At 43.8% G+C, this 24,676-nt stretch overlaps 1 protein-coding gene and 1 pseudogene across 1 annotated transcript in view; one reads left to right on the forward strand and one right to left on the reverse strand.

Annotated features, from left to right (window-relative positions):
- The window catches only part of SPOCK1 (SPARC (osteonectin), cwcv and kazal like domains proteoglycan 1), a 657,613-nt gene that overhangs the window by 508,643 nt on the left and 124,294 nt on the right, over window positions 1–24,676 (reverse strand). The window lies entirely within an intron of this gene.
- Window positions 15,257–24,520, forward strand: LOC132536883 (phospholipase B1, membrane-associated-like; annotated as a pseudogene).

A 24,676-nucleotide genomic window follows, 5' to 3' on the forward strand; every position in this document is an offset into this window, starting at 1 on the left:
ACTGCAAAGAAATAAACCCTGTGTAATACAAGACAGTGTTTCTGGGCCACTGTGTGGCTTCAGTTAACAAAAAAATGATAATAATAAAAGGAGGGCTTAATGCTCAGAAAGACACTGCTCAAATGACAAGATATATATATATCAATCAAGCAAGCTGCAAATACTTCTACACAGTAACCCTTAGCCACTGGAGGTTATGGGTGCTGCTTAAAAAAAAAAATCACACAAGGAAAGGCAATGATTTGAAACTTTTTACTCATTCCTTTGGATAAATAGTCATAAATCATACATTAAGTCAGCGCTAGGCCTGAATATGACATTTCCCTAGGATAAGTCAAGACATGCCTGGTGGTCCCATCATGCAAGTCAGGGCTTTGCTGTGACAGCAGGCATCGGGGGGCATTGGAGTTGAAGACTATCTTGTCTTTCCAGAGTCCAAATAAACTCATCTTTCAAGTAATTCAGCCCTTTGTGGTGGATCAATTCATGAGCCCCAATGGTGATAGCACTAAAACCAATTCCCCTGCACAGACTGAATCATCAGACTAAATATTGTCACTTTAACACTTACTGAGTAAGAATTAGAGTGTCAGAGAAGGGCTTCCTATGCATTCATCATTCTCCTTTTCTCCTTCTAAGATATTCATGTAACAACTCCCTAAGACCCACACCAAATAAACTCACCAGTCTGACAGCTCTGCATAGCACATGTCCTGGGGGTGACTCAGAGTGATAGATCCATCCCATATCCCAGGTCCCACTAAGGACACGGAGGTAAGAATGGAGAGGATGGAAGACTGGGGAAGGGAGAAATGTGGGGAGAGGTGATATGACAGATTAGACTATTCTCAAGGTGAGAAATAGACACAGCTTGCCGGAAAAGTCATCAGTATGACTGCTCTATTGGAGTAGTCCTCACAGTGGCCTGGAGAATGTTCTCCCACTCAGGTAATGAAATGATCTGTGGGTGTTCTGTATATGGATGGGTGCTATCAAGAGAGACTGGGGTGCTTAGGAAGACAGGATTAAAGGGTGAGGGGAATAGGGGGCATTGCCCAGTATACACCTAAAAATGGAAGTATGTGGGGGCCGGGCGGTAGAGCAATGGGTTAAGTGCACATGGCGCAAAGTGCAAGGACTGGTGTAAAGATCCTGGTTCAAGCCTCGGTTCCCAACCTACAGGGGCATCGCTTCACAGGCAGTGAAGTAGGTCTGCAGGTGTCTATCTTTCTCTCCTCCCTCTGCCTTCCCCTCCTCTTTCAATTTCTCTTTGTCCTATCCAGCAATAATGACAACAATAATAACAACAGTGATAAACAACAAGGATAACAAAGGGAAAAAAATGGCCTCCAGGAGCAGTGGATTTAACCTTGGAGCTGAGGGGTCTAGATCTAAATCTGAAATGCTGCAAATTTCAGTGAGTCCTTGGGTCCCTGACTTAAGACCTCAGAGCTTTCTTCTTATATAATGAGGGTATGAGGGTATGAGAACTTACCTCAGTGGCTTGACTGTGGCACACCTGGTTAAGCTCACACAGTACTAAACATAAAGACTGACAAGGATCTGGGTTTGAGCCCCTGGCTCCCCACCTGCCAGAGGGATGCCTCACAAGTGGTAAAGGAGGTTTGCAGGTGTCTATCTTTCCCTCTCGCTGTCTATCACCCCTCCTCTCTTAATTTCTTTCTGTCCTATCTAATTAAAATAAAATGACCACCAGGAGCAGTGGATTTGTAATGCTGACAACGAGCCCCAGCAATAACCATAAATAAATAAATAAACAAATAAATAAATAAAAATGGAAAAATCTCAGATACTGTGGTGGCTATGATAAGAACACACACACACACATACACAAAAAAAATTATATTCTTGTTGTTTAATATCAGTAGGCTATCTGTCACAAAGCACAGCTCCACAAATGGCAGCTCCAATTGTCTTTGTCCCCTACCCTGTGGCCCTCTGAGCCCTCTTTCCACAGCTGATGTGACAGATGAATTTGTCTGACTATACCAGCAGCAGCCAAGTTTTAACTACCTATCTTCCTTAGGAAGAAGGGATGGGAAAGGAGACTGGGGTGGGACCTTTGGTCTCTCTGTCCTCCATTTACAAGCACTCAAGCCTGGTTCCTCCCAGCTATGTGATAGACTGGCTGTACAATGAGACCTGGTCAGTGGATTTAGTCCATATCTCTAGTCAATCAGGGAACCCAGCTAGTTCTGCAGAGGCCCCACCAGATGGGAGTGCCCTGAAGCTTCCCAGTTCCCTGAGGTACATATGAGCTGACTTGATTGGGTGTCTGATCAAAGCACTGCATAATCTGTCCTCTAGGTCCACAGGCCCTGTGGCTACCTATCCAGTCTCTAGCCTTAGGACACTGTCAGTTGGGACCTCTAATTAAGGAGACACATTCCTCTTTAGGGGAGTTGGTCTTCAGCTCCTTCCTTCTGAGTTAGCAGTAGTGCTGAAGGCTCCATTAGGATATCACTGGCTCCCTCCACACCTGCCACACCCAGGTCACTGCTCTCTCAAGGATCACAAAAACCCCAGCTGACAAAAGCACAGAGACCATGATCAGCATAGCAAGAGTATATGAGCAGGCAAGCTCCTCCCTTCTGGGACACATAGGTACTCATAACTAAAGGCAGAACTGTGCAGTGGGGCTCTGTCCACCATAATAGTGTTGCTAGTCAGTCCTATGCCACCTGGACCCCAAACTCTACCCAGCAGATAAAGCAAACAAATCTGGGTTTGAGTCCAAATTCCAGTACTCCAGCTGAGACACCATGGACCTCTCACCCAGTCTCTCCGCATATGCCAGTTATGTTGTCTACTATCACAGTTATCCCATATAACTTAATGGCTTCAACTTTTTTAAACCCTTCTGGAGGCCATCAGTCTGAAACCAAGGTACTAGCAGGATCAGGCTCCCCCAAAGGCTCTGGGGAAGAGTCCTGCCTGTCCTTCCTAGCTGGTGGTGGAACTGTCATTTCTTGGGTTATAGCTGTATGTCTCTGTCATCAACATGACTTCCTTCTCTGGGTCACCACCTCTTTTCTCTGATGAGGATACCAGTCAATAGATGTAAGTCCTCCTTCTCTAAATTTAGAGATTATCTAGTTTCAAGATAATTCAATTAATTACAACTACACAGTCTATTTCCAGTGGAGACACTAGTGGTTAGGAGAAAGAGGGGAAGGAAGGAGGAAGGAAGAAAGGGAAGAAGATAGATTAGAACTAAAACAAATGAAGTAACCAAAGTCAAGGTAAAAAAACTGTCCCTTGGCATTTATGAGGACCATGGGAGTCATGTTGGGCTCAGAAGTGGGGCCAGAACTATGGCAGAGTATGTGGTAACTTACACTGACCATGTATGGCTGTGAAATTACACCCCTGAAATCTTATGATTTTGTCAAAACACTCTTAAATCACTAATAAAAAATAATAATTGGCCAAGGGTGAAGTAATGTCATACCCAAACTACTTGTCAGTTGCATAGAGAAAAGATGGATAATGTGAGTCCACACAACAAATACCAAGAGTCTATTCAGACATACACTCAGCAGGTACTGAATGAGTTCCTACTGTGTGTCTAGCCTTGGCCAGGCAGCCAGAACACAGCAGCGGTCAGCAAGGCAGCTCCAGTCCTTCCTGGGTGGGTCCAGCCTGAGAATGTGAGTTTTACTTCCAGGGTGAAAGCACTGTGCTAGAACCCCAACTAAACACATACACTAAAGAAATCTAGTGGCATCCTTTTCAAATGCTGGCTCAGTTCCTCTTCTGCACTCAAAGGAGCTCTCTGGGGGCAGGAGTATTGGGAGAGTTGCTGTGGAACTCACAAGAGACTGTATATGCATAAGAGACCTTGAAAATGCAAAGTCACTAAACTAGGTTTTTAAAAGATGATGGGGTGAGGAGAGGCTGGAAGAAGGCTCACCTGGTAGAATGCATATTTTACTGTGTGAGAAGAACTAAGTTCAAGCCCCTGGTCACCATGTAGGAGCACTATGCAAGGGGAAGTTTCATGTGTGGTAAAGTCATGCTGTGATATTTCTACTGTTCTCCTTCCCAGTCTCCTATCATCTAATGACAACAACAAATTCCACTGGGGGCACTAGCCTCAACTAGTTACAAAACCCCATTAGAAAAACCCTAGTGGAAAAAAGAGAGAGAGACTATTTATGATAAGTAAACATCCAGAGCTTGCAGACCTAAGATAATCTAAGATAACCCACGCTATCTCCTGTCATTAAGAGTGAAAGCAGCAAAGACTCCAGCTCTGCTGGGTGGCACAGTAGGTGGACCTACCGCCCCCCCCCCCACAGCTCTCCTCTCCACATGTGACCCCTTTCTTCTCCTTGTGCTTCCTATGTCCCACCCACCCATCACACTGAATGGGACACTCTGCACATTCTCCAAGGTTGTAGAACCCCTTCTACCAAATCCTCTCACTGCTCAGCCACCTCCTTAAAGCAGACAAAATTAATTTTAGACAAAACATTTAAACGGAAAAGAAAATCTATCCAGAGAACATGCCAAGACTCATAGCTGTGAAAGTGACAAGTGAAGGGCTGCAGTAGACAGCATTCACCCCAGACCACTCCTTCAGCTTCTCAGACCAACTGCACTTTGCACAGATTGGCATGATTTAGATCTGCAAGAAAACAAGGCGAGCACAGCCAAATTGCCCAAGGCGTGTTCCAAAGACTGGTAGAGACAGGGTGGGAGAGGTATCAATACAGCACACTGCCGCACACTTCCAGGGAAGTAGTTTCATAACAGGCTTGCAAATGATTACTCAAATAAGATATGTTGTTCTGAGTGCATCAACCCACTGAGACATGGTGCAGAAGCACCTCTGGTTCCTCATATGTGCCAGAGTTGCACAGGACTAACAGAAACTCCAAGAGCACTTTGCTCTGGGGTTGACTGCACCCTATCCTCTGTGCTCTTTGTTTTCATGCATCCCTGAGTGATAAGACTACTCTGATTCATCAGCTCTGTCAATATGCTGGTCCATGGGCCACACCCTTCATCAGGATTCAAGGTGTCCATATTGAGGCTAGTGGCAGGAAGGAGTCTGGCTCTGTAGATGGACTACACCTGGTCTCCACACTGGAACAGCAATTCTAGAGGTGGTGGTGGTGACTACCATCTCTGGGCCAAGTTTGCAGGGTGTGCACAACGAGCCTCAACACTGCAGCATCCTCACTGCAATAACTTGGAGCTGCAAAGCTGCAGGAGGCAGAGCAGGGCCCCAACCCAGTCCTGTGAGACACAGAGGGCTGCTGAGGTACAGATGAGAATCAAATCCCCCAGGCCTGGATTGAGGGCAGGGAAACGGTCACCAGGACACTGTGCTGTGTTGTCTCGCTAACACATGGCAGCTCCTGAAGCTTTAGATGTGGTTGTGTGGGTTTCGGCAGACTTCCTGGCATTTCATGGGGAGAAATCCAAGGTTGTCAATGGATCACAGTGACATATTCTGGGATGCTGGCAAGGGCTCCCTCGATGTGCAGAGACACCACTGCCCCCATCCACTCAGATACGTGGGCATGGGTCCAAGGCATCATATGTCTGCCCTGCTCCACGTAGGCTTCTCTGTGTCCTTCTTCACTCTTCTTTGAAAGTTTTGTGTCTTTGGCCTGTGTATCCTCTTAGAAATGACTTTTTCTCCTCTTCTCTCTGCAAAGGACTCTACCTGGGACTACTTAGAGATTTTGTATTTAATAAGAGGGGTAAAACGTAAGACAAGTTGGCAGACAGCAATCCCCTGTGGTCTGAAGCAAGGTCGGAGTGAAGTCAGCCTGAGGGAACAAGGCTAAGCTGAGAGCTGTATGCAGGTCTGAGCACACAGAGGACAAGCGTTCCTGGGGCTGCTAACGCATTGACCCCTGGGACCCAGGCAGCCTCCCGACCTCACTTGTATATATATTTTTAATGAAAAACTGCAAATGAGATTAGCTTAATTTGACCACATCTGACTTTTTAAACAAAGGAAATTACCATTTTAATAGGAATTCTAGCTATTTGTCTAAAGGGAAAAGGTCCTTGTGAGGTCTGCTTTGCCAGTTCCATTTTTTTTTTAAGAAACTTGAAATCGGGAGTGGGGGCATAGCAGATTTAAGGCACATAATATGAAGCACAAGGACCCTCACAAAGATACCAGTTCAAGCCCCCAACTCCCCATCTGTGGGGGGGGACACTTCACAAGCAGTGAGGCAGGTCTGCATCTATCTCCCCCCAATCTTCCTCCTCTTCTGATTTCTGTGTCTTTTTTTCCTTTTTTTAAATTTTTCGAAAATTTTTATATTTATTTTCCCTTTTGTTGCCCTGTTTTGTTGTTGTAATTATTATTATCGTTGTTATTGATGTCATTGTTAGAGAAAAATGTAGAGTGGATGGGAAGACAGACAGGGGGAGAGAAAGATAGATACCTGTAGACCTGCTTCACCACCTGTGAACTGACTCCCCTGCAGGTGGGCAGCTGGGGCTCGAACTGGGTTCCTAACGCCAGTCCTTGCACTTCACGCCATGTACACTTAACCCACTGTGCCACCACCTGACTCCCCTGATTTCTGTGTCTTATCCAATTTTAAAAAATGGCCTCCAGGAGCAATGGATTTGGATTCGCAGTGCCAGCACTGAGCCCCAGAGATAACCCTGGAGGCAAAAAAGAAAAGGAAAGAAAAGAAAAGAAGGGAAAAGAAAAGAAAAAGAAAGAAATATAACTGAAACAGGGACAGCAGAGTCAAGGGTGGTTGTTCAGTCTTGAGAAGCTCAAGGTAGTTCTCCTGGTGAGCAAGGCCAAGAAGGCAATATAAACACCAGAGTCCCACCTCCACAGATCATGTGCACTGAGACTGCCAGTCTCAATTTCCTTCAGAAATACTGAACTGAGCCCCTACTGTGTGCCAGGCATGACCCTGGGTGCTGGGGAATGAACTGAGATCAGACATGTTCCAGAGGAGATGTGCAGGAGAGAAGGCAGAGGTGACTTACCCAGACCAAGATTCAGAGCTAGAGAGACTGTAGCCAGGGAAGGGAAGGAATGGTGGGTGCGGTGAGAGTGCCTGAAGAGACAGAAAATTCAGACTCTAGCAAGCACAGTGTTAGCACACAGGCCTCCTGAAGGAGGGCAGGCTTTCTCCTGAGCTCAAGCACCAATGGTTCTATCCTGTGAAACTCCTCTGGCCATTGCATGAGAAACAAGTGATGATGAGAACTATGGACCCTAGTGAAAATGAAGCACTAGGGCTGCTGTGTGGATACTGAATGGAGCTCACCCTTTTCTCTCAGACCCTCAGACCTACCTCGTCTCCGTCCACTCTGTCTTCATGGCACTCCTTCTCTCCTCCACAATTACCACTCCTTCTCTGACAACTGCTTCTTTCATTACCCTCCTCCTCCCAGGCCCATCCTCAGTCACTTCTTTTTTTTTTTTTTTCGGTTGGTACATATAAAAGTTTTTTTTTCTTTTTTTTATTTAAGAAAGGATTAATTAATTAACAAAACCATAGGGTAGGAGGGGTACAATTCCACACAATTCCCACCACCCAATCTCCATATCCCACCCCCTCCCCTGATAGCTTTCCCATTCTCTATCCCTCTGGGAGCATGGACCCAGGGTCATTGTGGGTTGCAGAAGGTAGAAGGTCTGGCTTCTGTAATTGCTTCCCCGCTGAACATGGGCGTTGACTGGTCGGTCCATACTCCCATTCTGTCTCTCTCTTTCCCTAGTAGGGTGGGTCTCTGGGGAAGCCTCAGTCACTTCTGTCTTCTCCTGGCCCCCAGAACACAAACAATGCCTGGTACCACAAAGGCCCCAACCTAGCCTGCTCAATACCCTACTAACAGGCTTCCAGCTGACACTCCAGATCATGCTTAGTGAAATAAGAAAGTAAAAGACAACTGCCAGATAGTTTCACTCATATGTGGTATATAGAGAACTGAAATGCATGAATTTGCCGAGGGAAAAAAAAAAATCAACAATGGAAGAAATATGGTGGCTATAGCTACCAAGAAAGCTGTCTTCTATTTCTGCAGTTGCCCAGAAACTGTTCTGTCCAAAACTCCCATGCCCTCCTGACTGCCAGGTCCTTATTTCTTCCCACTCTGGACCACCCACCATCCCTCCATCTTGCAACTCTTCCCTTTTGTCTGAATGAAGCTATCTTAATTCCATCCACACTTTTTGCCTACCTATCATAGCATTCTTAACTGATTCTTCTTTTTTTTTCCTAATTTCCAAAGTCACACTGGCCTTAAGACCTCACAAGCCCACTGATGTGACCACACCTTCACCAATTCATACTCACAGTCTAAGATCCCACCATCCCCCCAAAAAAGAAAAATGAAAACAGAGAAGGTGTTAGATGAAATACAAAGAGAAAGATAACTACCAGATGACCTTATTCATATGAGGAATATAGATAGCTCAAGCAATAAACTTGTAAAATAAATAAACTGACTCTTAGATTCTGTGGAAGCAATGGTGATTACCATAAAGAATGGGTGTGAGGAGAAAAGGTGGGTGTAGTGGGGAATTTTGTGTGGTTGATGACACAGAACCTTCAGCAGCGGGTGCAATGAATTGTACGCGCAAGCGTGTGTGTGTGCGCACACACACACACACACACACACACACACACACACACACGAGACCATATGCCTAAAATACTGTAATATTTGTAAACTAATGATAAATCACTGTTAAAAAAGGAATCTTCTGCCTGTTGTTAGTGAAATACAAAATAAAATCCCACCCACCTATATGTATTCTATAATAGAATCCTTTGCAGCAACTAAGAATAAAGAGGATGTTTACTGCAGTAGATCAATTGCATTAAAGGCCCTGATTCTTCTTCTCTCCTTGTATTCATAACCTTGGCCATGTCACCTTGCAGTAGACTCAGTGCCTACTGCCACTGGGCCCAGCCATGTGACTTTTTAGCAGACATGACAAGCAGATATGACACAAACAGAGGCTTGAAATAGCACACAAGCTTGCCTGAGCTAGCTTCAGAGAGATGAGACACATGGAGATGTCTCAGTTGAGGTCATTCTAGAACAGCTGACAGGCAGAGGACCTCCAGATATGCCAACAAAGCCAGCCAAGATGAGACAACATTGGCTAAATCCAAATAAAATCAGTGCTTCTTGCTATATGAAGCAAGATACTGTGGTTGCTGGAGATATAACAAATAACTGGCACAAAGGTTAAAGTGCATGGAACTGGGTTCACAGGACAATATAGAAGGACTGTGACCATTAGCAAAGCAATACTATAGGACATAGTCCCAGCTGTGCTGAGCAAGAGAATATGTGCACACTCACTTATACTCACAGAAACGAACACATTTTTTAAAATAAATATATATGTGTGTATTTATGTATATAATATATAAATTTTAAAGATTTTTTTACTAATGAGAAAGGGGAGGAAAGAGAGAGAGAGAAAGAGAGAGAGAGAGAGGGAGCCAAAGCATCACTCTGATATACACAGTTCTTAGTATCAAACAGATCAAACTGATCAGGGCCTCATGCTTGAGAATAAAAACTTTATCCACTGCATCACTTCCTGGGTCCACTGCAATTACATATTTATAACATTGTCAAGCTGGAAGAATAGCTCACTTGGATAGTACAAGCTTAGCCATGTGTGTGGCCCAGGTTTAAGCCAGACTCCCATTGCACTAAAGAATGTTTTGATGCTGTGGTCTCTGTCTAAAGAACAAACAAAAAATGCCTCCCAATATAGAGAACTAAGGATTTATGAAATAGTGTCTGCTTTATATTTTAATATAACTTTTATTAGTGACTTCATAATGGTTTGCAAAATTATAAGATTATAGAGGTATCCTTTCACACAGCACTCACCACTCAACTTCTGTGCCATACCTCCCAATGATAATCACCGTCATTATCACAAAGTCTTAGAAAGTCTGACTACTGCTTTTTCTTTGTTGCAAGTTTATGTGTTCCAGTCCTCCATATCCCACAAATGAGTGAAGCTATCTTGTTTTTTACCCCCTTACTTACTTCAGTAAACATAAACACCATTACCGACAGTTTCATCCATTTTGTCCCAAAAGATTCAATATCAACTTTTTTAAGTTGCAGAGTAATATTCCATTGACTATATGTCTCCTAACTTCTTTATCTAGTCATCTGTTAATGGACATTTAGACTGTGTCCACTCCTTTACTAATCTGAATAATGCAGCTATGAATATAGGAGTGAACATGTCCATTCAAATCAGTGTTTTCAATCCCTAGGCTGGAATGGAATTACTGCCCAGTAAAGGTCAGGATCATTTATAAAGTCTGAATAAATACTTGTTCAATGAGCAAATATATCAATCTTAATGTATTCAATTATCTAGAGGTTTGAACACTAAATGATCAGAAATAGATAGCTACAGTTCCTTAGATAATGAATAGGATGGGTTGGGAAAATATAGTTGGTTGAGTTATCATTTTTATTTTTCTATGATTAGTACAGTGACTGATGTGATGAAATAAGATGAGTTCAAATAAGCCCTGCAAAGTAGAGAATCTGGAATGAGCACAGAGACCTCCTCCATAGTACCAGGCACTGTTTTTCTTCTCTCAGCTCCCAGTGTGTGCTATCATCTTTTCTTGGGCTTTTATTTGCTTTTTGTAATTTGTGTAGAACTTGATTTCATGACTATACTGCAAATATCTTAACAGGAACTTTATCATTTCATTCCTTTATACATTATAGTCCAAGTAATGATTAATGATCCATAGTATCTAAATACATGATAACACCCAATTCTTGGGAGTTGGGCGGTGACACAGTGGGTTAAGTGCACATGGCACAAAGTGCAAGGGGCCGGCCTAAGGATCCTGGTTTGAGCCCCCGGCTCCCCACCTGTAGGAGGTCGCTTCACAAGCAGTGAAACAGGTCTGCAGGTATCTTTCTCTCCTCCTCTCTGTCTTCCCCTCATCTCTCCATTTCTCTCTGTACTGTCCAACAACAACAACAGCTATGACAACATGCACAACAGGGGCAACAACATGGGAAAAATGGCCTCCAGGAGCAGTGGATTCATAGTACAGGCACGGAGACCCAGCAATAACCCTGGAGGCAAAAAAAACAAACACCCAATTCTCACAGTAATTCTGAGAGACAAAAAGTCCTAGAAGTACTAACCTTCTAAGTAAATATAAATCAAATATGTATTTATGTGCAAACACAGACACATATATATATATTGGTAATATATTCTGACCTTAGGTATACCATAGAAAGAAACTTGTGACAGTAGACTGTCTAGAACCATAGAGGACCAACACTCCCAATGGCCTTCCCCAGAATAGTGCTGTGTCCACATGACCAGTATCCCTTAGAAGACTTGGTAGACTTCTCATTCACACCATACTCCTACATCTGCCCCACTGCCCCATATAAAAAAGTGTTCAGTATGTATTCATAGGTTCTAAGCTGAACCAGGAGATAGCACCCAAGGGAACAGGGGACTCAGGCATCTTCGCTGAGGGCCATTCCTGATCTCCTCTACTGGAGGAGGGTGCTATGAAGTCAGATGGTTTGCAGATGGCGTCTAATGCAGGCTTGCTCAGACAGTTCACCTCTCTGGCTCTGGGAGTTTTTATTCTCAGGCTTCAGGAGGCTTCTCAGGCCTCAGTATTGTGTGAAAAAATACTTCCTGTCCACATTTTCCAGGGAAAGGATAGAGCTTTTTATGAGAAATTCACATGGAGTCAATAACCCAACAACACTGATGTCTAGCAAGATACAAAAGCTTCTGCCTAAGAGCAGAATGAATGGTGGCCAGTGGGCAGACTAGGTCAGAACACAGACCTCCTCATTTGTTTACCAGGGGAACCGGTGACATGGTTCCAGAACACCGCGCTTCTGCAGCTTGGGAAGGTGGTCAGGCAGTTTTCTAGCCTTATTGGATTTTGTTTTCCTCAAGCCACATTTTTTTATAATGGTTATAATATTTCTGATGGGAGCTGGATCCATTCCTTTAATTTATCAGCAAGCCATATAAATACCAGACATGCCAAGTCATTTTATCTGAAATGACTTATCAGCCACATGAGTACAAGTCATCCCGTCTGATGTCTGGAATTAAAACCAGGTTTATCTTCAGAAGAGATGGAAGGTATCGTCTTGACAAACAGGATGTATTTTCACTGGCATGGGCTGGCTTAGTAAACAAAGCAGTAAGCAGCAAGAGGGACACCCCATCTAGGCCTTTGCATCTCCCCACATCCCTCCAAGCTTAGGTCTAGCACTCAGCACCTGTGACTCCTTCCCAACTGACAGCATTTAATTACTGAAATAACCACCCACCTCCCTGCCACATTGCAGGCAGCTGCTATACTGCCATCAATGGGAGAAGAAGGAGAAGGCCGGGCTATGGTGAAGTGAGGTGCTTGGTGGAGCAGAAATAATATTCCTGCAATGTGGCCTGGTAGAGGTGTGAACACAGCTGCCACAAGGCCTTAAAGCTGAGTTCCTATGAGTGAACAGGTTAAGCTTAAGGGAGTCCAGAATGCATTGCTTTTGAGGATGAGTTTACTCCAACTGGGTGGGGCCCTCAGGGAAAAATCCTGGACAGGACTATCAACCAGCATTCCTTTAGGTGGCTTCTACCCAGAGGATCCCAAATCCCACACACCAACAGGAAGGTTAAAGCTTTAAGAAAGTGGTATCCATTCAGAATTCTGAAAGTCTTGCCGACACACATATCTTTATGCAGCCTACAGTGAATTTTTTTATTCACAGCCTTGTCAAAGATGATGTCAGAAGAGTCATCTGGTTTGTAATATCTGGAGTAAGATTTCAGACCTTGGGACCCAAATGCCAAACTGAGTTTGGGGTTCAGTCAGTGAAGCTAACTAAAGCTAACTGCAGTTCAGTCAGGGAAGCTTCCTCCAATTAAAATGTTCTCTTCACCAACCAATTTCCAAATGTCTCCAGTATTTCCTAATGAGAAGTGTCAGAGAAAATGATTCTGGCAGGCATGAAGGAATAGCAAGCAAGTTTAAATAGCACAGGACTTCCCAACATGGGTGTCATTTACCCTGGGCATCTCAGAAAGCACATGATTTTCTAAGGCAAAATTGTAGTTAATCCTGTGCTTTCACACACATTACTACTTACAACAATGGTGGAGACATAGAAACTTATTTAAAATAAAATACTTATTTTTGTGTATATTATATATATATGCATAGTATAGTACAGTATAGATAGATAAATGATAGATAGATGATAGATAGATAGATAGATAGATAGATAGATAGATAGATAGATAGATATTCAGCAGAGAAAGAGTAAAAGAGAGCACAGCACCAAAATATCTTTCAATGTGTTGAGGACTAGGCTCCAATGTCGTGTGTACACATGGCAAAGCAGTACACCCGTCAAATAAGCAAATTCACCACCACCTTCCCAAAGAGCAATTAAAAAAATTCAGGCAGCAGAAACCAGGGAGACACTAGATAGTAGCTGAGGTCAGAGGCCACACCTACTGAATTTGCTACTCTGCAGACACAACAGCTGGGATATAGGGGGTGGGTCACGGTGGGGAAGGCACAAATACTCTCTTTACCCCACCATCTCCTCTCACTCCTCAAGGATCACACAAGACAGACCTCCATCTCCTCACTTCCTACTCCAGTGAAATGCAGAAAGCATGTGGTACCTCCCACTGTGGGTTCACCAAACTCACTACCAACTGAGGAGAGAGCATGTCAGTGGTGAGTGATGCCTTTTCACACAGCAGAATGAGACCAGATTACAACATTAATAACATGACTTGGAGTTTTTCAAAACATTTGCACATCTATCGATGCTTCATTACCTTTATAAGTTAATATTATCTGCATTTGACATAAGAAGGAAAACAGGCCTAGAGATATGGATCAAATTGCCCAAGGTCACTCACTAAGCAAGCAGGTGAGAAACAATCAAAACTGAAGTTTCCAGAAGCCAACCATTTGCCCCTCCACTCCTTTCAGGATGCAAGGTTGAAGAGCTAGAACTTTTCCAAGGAATTCTTGAAGGGAGTAGGATACAGGGAGCTTCACAGACAACGTGTGACACCTAGAACTGCAGTGGCTTCCCACTCAGCCAAAACTGGTCTAAAAGATAATGGGAGGGACAGGGAGTGGTGTGCCTGGTATAGCACACATATTACCATGCCACAGGACCCACATTTAAGACCATCAAAGGCTACATGATAGCAGGTGTTTCCCTTTCTCCCTACCTCTGTGTCCCTCAGGCTCTATAAATAATTTTAAAATGGGGATCCGAGTGGTAGCACTGTGGGTTAAGCGCACATGGAGCAAAGAGCAAGGAACGGCATAAGGATCCCGGTTCGAGCCCCTGGCTCCTCACCTGTAGGGGAGTCATTTCACAAGCTGCAAAGCAGGTCTTCAGGTGTCTATCTTTCTCTCCCCCTGTCTTCCCCTCTTCTCTCCATTTCTCTCTGTCCTATCCAATAATGATAACATCAGTAACAACAATAATAACTACAATAACAAAAAAACAACAAGGGCAACAAAAGGGAATAAAAAATATTTTTAAATGATAAAAAATAGAAAATAGCCACCAGAGATGGTGGAATTGTGCAGGTACCATGCACCAGTGATAACCCTGTTGACAAAATCATGAAAGCAAAATAAACCAGGTGTTGACTCACCTGGTAGAGCACACATCTCTACTACATGTGGGGACCAGGGTTCACATCCTCAGTCCCCACTTGCAGCAAGGAAATGTCATGAGTGGTAGAGCAGTGTTGCAAGTATCCTCCCATGCTTACTTGTGGTGCACTCTCCCTCCCATCCTCTTATTCTCTATCAAAACAAAAAGGAAAGAAAAAATTTTAAAAAATGGGAACAATGTGGTTGTGTAAGCACTACATCCCAGTGATATACCTGGTAGCAAATAAAATAAAATGTGAGGGGAGCAATGTTTATTCCTTCCCTGCATTTGAGAAGTGTTCTCAAAGGGAAAATAAGCGGGTTGCCTTACCTTGTACTCTAGGAATCTGGAAGGAAAGTGCCACTGCCCTTGGCCAGCCTTAGCTTCCTGACTGGATCAGGGGATCAGGCCACTCTCTTCACATAAAGCTTCCCTCCACACACAGCCAGTCTTACAGGATGCTGATTAACTTATTTATCACTCTCCTGTCCATGACAAATACCTCTTTCTTTTCGTTACCAGTGCTGAGTCAAACTGCAGATTTTGCCTTTCGGTTATGATGACTGAGCATGAGAGTTCTGGAGAAGGACTTTCCAAGTCCACATATCAGTTTGTAAAGTAAGCTAGTTAGCCACCTTCTGTGAGTTCAACTACTCCTCCATCAAATGAAACAAGAATCCTCAGGGCTTTGAAGGGGGTCCAATGAAATTGATATGAATCATTTCACCTGGCTCTTTTATTCATTCTTCAAGATGACACAGCAAACAGCTCCTCCACTAGGAAGCTTTCTTTGGACATATCTACTCCTGTGCACCCCGCCCCCAAAAAAGGCTGGCACTATGCTCATCCCACACACAAAAAAAAAAATGTGTAGTGGTTGGTTGTTTAATGAGCACTATCCAAGGACAACAGGATCATCAAAACCCAAAAGAAGGAAGATGAACTACTAGATCAATAGGGTGAGTGTCTGTTGGCTCAGAGAGTCCACCCAGACACATTCAACTCACACTGTGTAGGTAGCTGCCCACAGCACCCACACAGGCCCACCCTGCCAGTTATGAGGTTTCCAGGAGACCTGGCCAGAGCAGTTTCTGGCTCTGTGCCCACCTCAGTGAGGCAGCCTTGTTAGGTAATGGGTTGAGACAAGGTGGCACTATGATAATAACTCCTGCCTTTGAAATAATTGGTACCTAGAGACTAAGTGCTTGGTCCAAGATAAAGTGGCATGAGGCAGGTTCCCATCACCCCAGGAGACAGGCCAGAGAAACCTGAGCTGCAACCCATGCCCAGCTCCCCCAGGAAAAGCAGAGCTCCCAATGACTGTGTCTAGCTTAAGCAATGCATCATTAACTTACATGGCTCACGAAAACACAGTTGCAAATCTGAAATATTTGCTTAATTTGTCTCTCTGCCCTCAATGTCTCCTAGCAGCTTCTGATAGGATATGCAGAGCACAGCCATCTTCCAGGGAGACAAAAACAAATCTGCAGGGAAATTACAAGAGTAAATAAAGCAGGAGTCACCTGGAGACTACAGCTAAACAAATACTCAACAAATCTAATTGATTCTCTGATTTGGATATTTGGCAGATTAACAGGGTTTATGATGATTTTATGGAGAATATTTCCATAATTTCTTCCTCCTTAAGTGATCGATAAAATCTAATGCTAGAGCACCTGTTTACTGCTGGAAATGAACGTGGCAGCAAAACAACTACTTCAGGGAGGATCCCAGCTACACCAATGCACCATATTCTCAAGTCCACAGGCAGAGCACAAAGACTGATAGGGTCGTGGTGTACCAAGAAATTTGAGTTTCCCAACAACCTGATTTTGTAAGCAGACAGGAGAAAGGAAGATGAGCTTTTTCAAGAGGCATCTCTGTGCCAGGTGCACCATTCGAAAGGGTGCTCCGTAGGAAGCACAGAGAAGGTGCTTCCCATCTGTGACATGTACACCTACTTAGATTTCAGTGAGTTCTTTATTTCTCCTGAAAGCTTTGTTTCTACAAATCACACCAGCCTGCATTGGAAACTGCAGGAAATGCCAGAATATTTTGTGAAATATGCCAGGAGTTGGCATATCAAGTGAAAACGGTATTGTACAGCCATAATAATAATTGAGTTAAGGCATTTTGTAGCAAGCTTTTGAAAATATTAGCTCACTTGATCCTAATAAGCCTTCAAGGAAGCATCAAAATCCCAGGTTCTTCATTGCTAGGCAATTTGACATTTCAAGATCTAACAAAGGAAAACAAACAAAAATTGTGCCTTTGCTGGGGTTCAATGCTTTCCAATTCCATTATGTCTTTTTTTTCTTTTGATATAGGAGACCAAGAAAGGAAGATCTCAAGAGGTAAGAAACCTACATCATTGATCCACTGCTTGTGAAACATCCCCCTGCAGGTGGGGGTTGAGGGCTGGAACCTGGATCTTCTCAAATGGTGATTTGTATACACTACTGGGTATGCCTGCACTTGGTTCCAAGGAAGCCCTTCTTAGGCCACTCCAAAGCCCAGCCTTTGCTAGAGATGATCAGTGCTTAGGTGTGAGGACAGGGCAAGGATTCAGCCCACCTCCCAACAGAGACCACAGAGCATCCTTGTACCAAACCCAGTACAGAACCCAGTTGCAGGGAGCCAGAGGTCATCCTGGTAATCAGGAAGGGTGTGTTTGTCAAGTCCCATTTCTGGACACACCCCAGCTGGATAAAAGGTAGCAGTGCTCAGGGAGTTGATATCTTTGCATCATTCCAAAAAATAATACAGAACAGTCTGACCCAGGGGCAGGGAAACTCAGCCAGGTGAGACTTAATAAATGCTGGGCTGTATTAAGTGCTAGCTATATAGCTATATAGTTTCTCTGTCTTATTTATTCCCAAGAATGACTTCATGCATCCAGTACCAGTACTATTAACCTTCTCATCTTAAAGTTGGGAGATGGAATGTCAGAGACATTATATAACTTGTCCCAGGCCACACAGTCAGAAGCAGTGAAAGCCTGCTACAGGAGCATAAGCATGTACATACATACACTCTGCACACTCCCCCTCCTCATACACACCTCCACTCACCACAACACCCTGGATTCGTTAGATCTGTTTTTTCAGAGGACTTCTAAATTAAACCTCATTCAAGAAGGGCTTCTGTTCTATCTGAGATCTTGTGTTTTGAGCCTCAGGGTTCTCCAGGGAAAAATGGGCATGTGGAAACAGTGCACTGATAACTGTTACCCTGGAGGCTTTCCTAGCTCCCTCCATGGAGATACCAGCTGCCACATCTGTCCATGAAGGCTTTACCTTGAGACCAGCACTAGAAAGCCAGGGAGACAAGTTACAAGACTGACACAGGTGTGTCTGAGAAAAAAACAACAACACAGGACTGTTTCTCTCTTTTCCCCTGAGTCAGAGGGGTTTTCATTTGTTTCCTGAAGTTGTTGAGACTGTTCTTGGAAAAGCTTTTAGGAAAATGAACCACCACTGCAGATATTTCAGCTCTTGTGAGATTAATATGGTTATAGGCATTATAACAAAACAGAGCTACAAAGCTCCAAAAAATGAATCTAAATTATGGGAGAAAGCATGCCGCAGCTTCAAATTTTGTCAGCGTTTTTTAAATGTCACCTTTTATTGACAACCTCGGGGAATGGGTCTAGAGAGTGTTTTATGCCCCTTGCCTGAGGTGATGGCCAGACAGTGTCATTTCACATTTGACTGTAATTAATCTTCTATTAGTACATTGGAATAAGGTGAAAAATGAGACATTAGATAGCACAGTGTGGATGGTTGCACAGGTCAGCACTCAGCTGTTTCCCAAAAAGAGGACACTGAAACTATAGCTGAACATCTGGGAGTAGGGCTCAGTGGTAGAGCAAGGGAATGGCATATGTGAGGTCCACGTTTGATCCCCAAAGCTGTTCATGTCAACGTGTGTGTTCTCTCTCTCTTGCATATGCTATTTGATGTCATGCCATACTTGCCATACTTGCTTTAGTAAAGGGGAAAAGTCTGAACCCAAATGGGAATTTCTGAAAGAAACAGAAAAACAAGAAGTAGTAATTATTCTTCAAGAGTGAGCACTTGGGAGCCAGGTGGTGGCACACCTGGTTGAGTGCACATTATAATGCTCAAGGAACGGAGTTTGAGTTCCTGGGCCCCACCTGCAGGGGAAAGCTTTGCAAGTGGCGAAGCAGTGCTGCAGGTGTCTCTCTCTTTCCTCTCTATCACCTCCTTCTCTCTATTTCTGGCTGTCTCTATCCAATACATAAATAAAGATGAAAAAATTTAAGAAGTGTCTTTCTTCTTAAAAAATTTTTTAAAAAGTGCGGAGGGTACATAGCATAATGGTTATGCAAACAGACTTTCATGCCTGAGGTTCTGAAGTGCCAAGTTCAATCCCCCGCACCACCATAAGCCAGAGCTGAGCAGTGCTCTGGTTAAAAAAATAAATAAATAAAATAAAAAATAAAATAAAAAAGTGAGCACTGCTCAGCTCTGGACTACAGTGGTCCTGAAGACTGAACCTGGAACCTCAGAGTCTTAGGAAAAAAGTCCTTTGCATAACCACTATGCTCCTTGGTAAAAAGCTGAATTTTTATTATCATCAACCCAGATTTAGGAAATGCATCTGAAACTTAAAATGCATGTAAGAGCTATAAATACTTTTCACTTAGAGGTCCTCTGACCAATGTCTACTTCAGTCAGCACAGATTAAGACCTTATTAGAACTATTGATTAGAAAAAGAAAAGATTGAAAAGAAGAAAAAAGAACTATTGACTGACAGCATTAGCTTTTTATGACCTAGAAGATGATCTAAAGAAACAAGCTTTTTCCTAGATGGTGATGTTGAAGCCTAGAAAATTTCCTAGGTCTCACAGTCAGACAACCACAGAAGTAGAGCCAGCTATGTTCCCCTCTTCTACTTCCCCACTTTATCCTGCTTACCAAAGATGCTGAGGCCATCATCCTTATTTACAGAAAGAGGAGCATGGAGTTTGCATAGACAATAAGATCCAGAGAAAGTTCTAGAAGTTGGTCCTCCTGTCTCAGATTCCACAGCACCCACCCTGCCACTTCCTAGTGAGTAACTTCCTGAGCTGCAGATACTGAGAAAGAAAAACAACTCCACATTTCCAGCCTGAGTTTCAGTCACCTTGAAACTATTGAAAAACACTCCACAATTTCAACAACATCAGAGAAAATACATTTATTAGTGTCTGCTATGTGCCAAGCTTTGTTCTAGATGCTTGGGATAAAACAGTGAACAAAACAAAGATCCTTGTCATTGGTGAAATCATCCTCTTACACAGAGAAGAGGCAAAGGATAGATACAATCAAGCAAGCATTTAATGTGTTAAAAAGAGATTAAGTTGTCCAGAAAAATGAAAATACAGAGCTTGGTAAGTAAGGATGATAAATACAGGAGGTAGGGCAAGAGAAGGCTGCAGTAATAAGATGGTGAGGGGAGGTCTCAGCTGATCTGGCGAGATTTGAGCCAAGATATGAAAGAAATGATGGAATGAACCAGATACCTGAATTTCCTGGCAGACTGGGCATAAACCCTAAAGCTGGGGTTTTCAGGGACAATAGGGAGACTGGCATGGGTGACACAAAGTGAGTGAAGGAAACAAGTTATGGGTAGTGGCACAACTGGTAAAGCACATAAATTACTATGGTGAAGACTTGGGTTCAAGTCCCCACTCTCAACCTGCAGAAGGTAAATTTCATAAGCAGTATATCAGGTAGCAGTTGTCTCTATCCCTCTCCTTCCTTCTCTCTCAACCTATTTCTTTCTGTCTCTGTCATAAAATGATGAAGGAAAGGAATGAGAGAAAGGAAGGGAAGGAAGGAAGGAGGAAAGAGGGAAGGGAGGGAGGGAAAGAGGGAGGAAGGATGAATGGATAGATGGAAGATGAGAAGTAGATTAATCTTGCAGGCACTGAGCCCCAGATATAACCCTGGTGGCAAAATAAATAAATAAATGGAAACCATCTTGGGCAGGTAGTAAAAGATCAGATCATAGTAAGCCTGTATGACAGTGTTTTTCCTCTGAGAGAAAGTGGGAGCAACCACAAGTTCTGATAGCACCAACAGACCCCCTGACTTCTATGATGATGGTACCGTGGGAGGAGGGCAGTGAATGGAATTAGGCAGGCCTTGTGGACAATGTCTGTATGAATCCAGATGGAAACTGTCAGTTCAAGCCAGGATGGGCAAAACAGATGGACACTGAATCACTGAGCATGGTAGCAGGTGCTGGCCTTGCCTTAAGTCACAAACTCAAATGCCAGAGGTGGTCAACATGGTACATTAAATAAACAAAGGAAGTCAGATGGATGCAAACAAGCAACAGAGCATGTGTCATAGGGAGGAGAGGCAGTCTCTCAGCATCCACTATTGCCATAAAGGACCATGGGCCTCATATGAGGAATTTCCCCAAGAGAAATAGGAAATCTAAATACATAGGGTTCTGGATAACATCTTCTAATATTTTAATGTTAGCTGTTTCACCATTTTAGGGGGTGAACTGGAGGAACCTCTCACTGGCTAAAATACATGCCTTGCCATGTAGGAAGGCCAGGTTTGAGTCCCACAGTATATCAGAGGTGTCAAGGGTCTGAAGCAGCTCCAGTGCTGTGGTGCCTCTCTCCGTGTCTGTCTATGAATGAAAAAACAGCCCAGAAATTGGTGAGGTTGTATACTCATGAGAACTCAGATCATAAATAAAAATATTACTGGTGAAAAGGAGTTTTTTAAAAAACATTTTTATTGTATTGATTGATTCATGAAAAATGATAGGAGAGAGAGAAAGAGCCAGATAGCACTCTGATACATGTGATGCTGGGGATTGAACTCAGGACCTCATGCTTGAGAGTCCAATGCCTTATCCACTGTGCCACCTCCCAGACCACATGAAAAGGAGTTTTTTAAACATACTATCCAGGCCAAATAAAACAATCCTGTCAGTCCTTTTGTCTGTCACTCAGGTGGAACTGTGTTCTCAGTTTAATGATCATTTTTTAAAAATGCCTTAAGACACATGGAGAGTTATTCTGCATCAGGGCTCTCTCCAGGGATGCACTGGATCGACCTTCTCGTGGTACATCCCGTGAGTACCCATTCATTGGGGAAACTGATGATCCTTCCTAGCTGACTGAATCCACATGGATCCCAGTCACTTTCAAAGCCATTTAACTGGCTACGGAAGAAGGGCAAACGCTAGAAGAAGAAGGGCTCTCTCCCTGATGTGGTGGTAGATCTTTGGGAAGAAACACTCTCAATCACTTTAAATATAGCTGCAAATGCAGCAGATGCTTGCAACAGAAGCCAGCAGGCCTGAAGTCCTTCTAGGTACTGCTCTTAATCAATATTTAATAGCTAGACAAATAAAAATAACGCAGCCTTCTCAAATATGCAGGGTGTCTTTAACACCCATGGTGGTGGAGAACTTCATCAGAAACCCCACAGAAAACAAGCTCATTACAAAGCACTAGATGCTGAGCTGAAAGCAGTGAGTGTCTAAATTCATCACTGTTTAGATCAAGAATGCAAAATCAACCTGAGGTGATTTTTCAGGCATCCAAGAGAAGGAGCAGGGAAATCTCTTCATCCATTCATATAATTGCTGACAACTCACATAATGAGCAGATCCTTGTCCCATCAGTCAGCTTGCCTCTGAAAGGGGAGAGAAGCTCTAGGTGTACTTCACAGGAGAAGAGCTGGGGTGGGGGGTGAGGTAAAAGTGGCAGCTGTGTGCTCGCCTCTAAACACAAATGAGGGTCCTCTTGGGGGTGGTAGCACAGGGGTGTAAGCTAAAGGCATTCATATCCAGTGGCACCTTCTCACCAAGAACAAATCAAGGAGCTCCCCTGCTCTCCCATTTGGTTAATGGGGGTTCCCCCAACATCTTTTGCCAGGGGCTCTCCATGGCTCCAGACTGCCACTCCCCACCACTCTCCATTACCCAGAAAGCAGAGCTGAGACAAACTTACTATAAAGGTCCAGTCACAGAGGACACAGGTATGAGAACATTTTTGGTGAGCTCTTTGTCCAGCCTAGCCTAATACCCCTCTATTGCTAATGTGAGAGAACCTGATTTTGCTTGCGGTTAGCAAAGGGAACAAGGAAGCCCATGTTGTGCTGTGGAACAAACATGCCACTTCACTCCACATCTGGGAGGACCAGCAGAACAGGAGAGTCACCCCTTGGTAGGCTTTTTTTCTATCCTAGAATATACTTTCCTTGGCCTTTATTCAATCTACCAATTCTAAGGAGGGCAGGCCCATGCCCCAAGATACCATGACTGTCCCCTTGGCTCCTGCATTACCAGGTGTTAAAGCAAATGCTGTCTTGGTGGTCAAAGGTGTCTGAAGTCAAGGGCTGGGAATGAATATGGCTGGGTATTTAGAGTGAGTTCTGCACTTGAAGGGTCTAGGGGTTCTCCGTTTGGGGCCTGTATTCTCCAGCAGCTTTGCTTTATCTGGCTTCACCTCTTTGTCTTCTTACGCATGCTAGCTTCCTTCTTCTCAAAATATCTCTCTACCAGAAGAGGAGGAATAGCAATGTAATCAAGAGCCAGAAGTGCTATGAGCTCTTCTTCTTTGCTACCTTTATCTTTACTGTCACAGTCATCTTTCTCTTATATGCAGTGAAGAAGAAGGGGTGCTCAGGAGTGGGACAGATGAGCTTCTTTGTTGTTGCTGAAATCACTGTTGGTTGACTTTGAGTCTACTGATTCCAGCATACTGTTCCAGAGTGCTATGGCCATCTGATCATGAGTGTGTGCTGGTAAGTCCTTGGTAAAGAAGGTATCACTCTTCATCCCTTCCTTATTTTGTTGGATAGTAGTATTTTTCAAGAATGTTTGCATCACAATTATAATGTCCTCTCAGTTTTGATATTCTTTCAGGGAGGACAACTTACAGATGGACTATAGGCAAGGTGGGTGGTTTACACAGCTTATTTTAGTTCAAATACAAGCCATTTCATGAGCTGAACCAAGTTGATAAAAACCCTGGAAAGCCTGGAGGATAGTACATCCAGGGATTTCTTGACGCCCTCAAAGTATGCAGTGGCTGCAACCTTATACTTCCTGTTGGGCAGGATGGGCGGCCAGGTATCTCCTACTTTCCAGCTGCAGGCTGCCTTCTCCCAAGTCAGAGATTCCATACTCAGCTTGCCAGGGCCCTGTGGGACAATATGATGGCTTACTGGGAAATAAGAAAGAATCCTTGAACCTGGGAAGTGAAGTGTGCCTCTTCTGTCCCAATCCGGATATGCCCTATGTGAGAACCATCAAGAACAGCAACTACACACACCCTGGCAAGCCAGTTGAAAGGAACTGGGGTAGCGAATTCAACTGCAAGGATTTGAAGCCTTCCAAGTCTGTTCCCACCTCAGTCCACAACCTCTGGCCAGCAGACATAAAAGTAGCGGCCACCAAGGGTAACTGGATAACTACAGCAGGGGAAGCCATGCCAAGCAACATCTCTTGCTACTTCATATCCTGGTGGAGACTCTCTTGGAGCATTGGAGGGAACAGAGGATTGCAGAATCAGACCATGCTGCCCAACATTCTGAAGCAGTTCAACGCTAAGATATATGGCTCCCCCCCGGCACCTGGAAGGATACGACAGGTCTGAATGTCGCCAAGGAGAACTCGAGGGCTCCAAACCTGGTGCATCAGGTTGAGGAATTGGTGAAGCTAATGAAAAACATATCTAAAATTAACTCCCATGACAACTGGAAACTGATCATCATCTTCACTGGTATCAATGACTTGGGTGATTACTATGACACTCTGAATGAAAATGCAGCCACATAATTTGGTAGGCTTTCTACAGTGGCTGTGCCCCATACTCTGTTCTGTTCCCCAATTGTCCTGACCAACTGAAAGGAATGAGAAAATAGAAGCTTTGTGGCCAGGTAGTAGCCCTACTTTATCACCCTCTATTCAGTACCCCCAGAAAAGTGGAACTGT

The sequence above is a fragment of the Erinaceus europaeus genome, chromosome 2 (genome assembly GCF_950295315.1).
Source record: "Erinaceus europaeus chromosome 2, mEriEur2.1, whole genome shotgun sequence".
NCBI lineage: Eukaryota > Metazoa > Chordata > Mammalia > Eulipotyphla > Erinaceidae > Erinaceus > Erinaceus europaeus.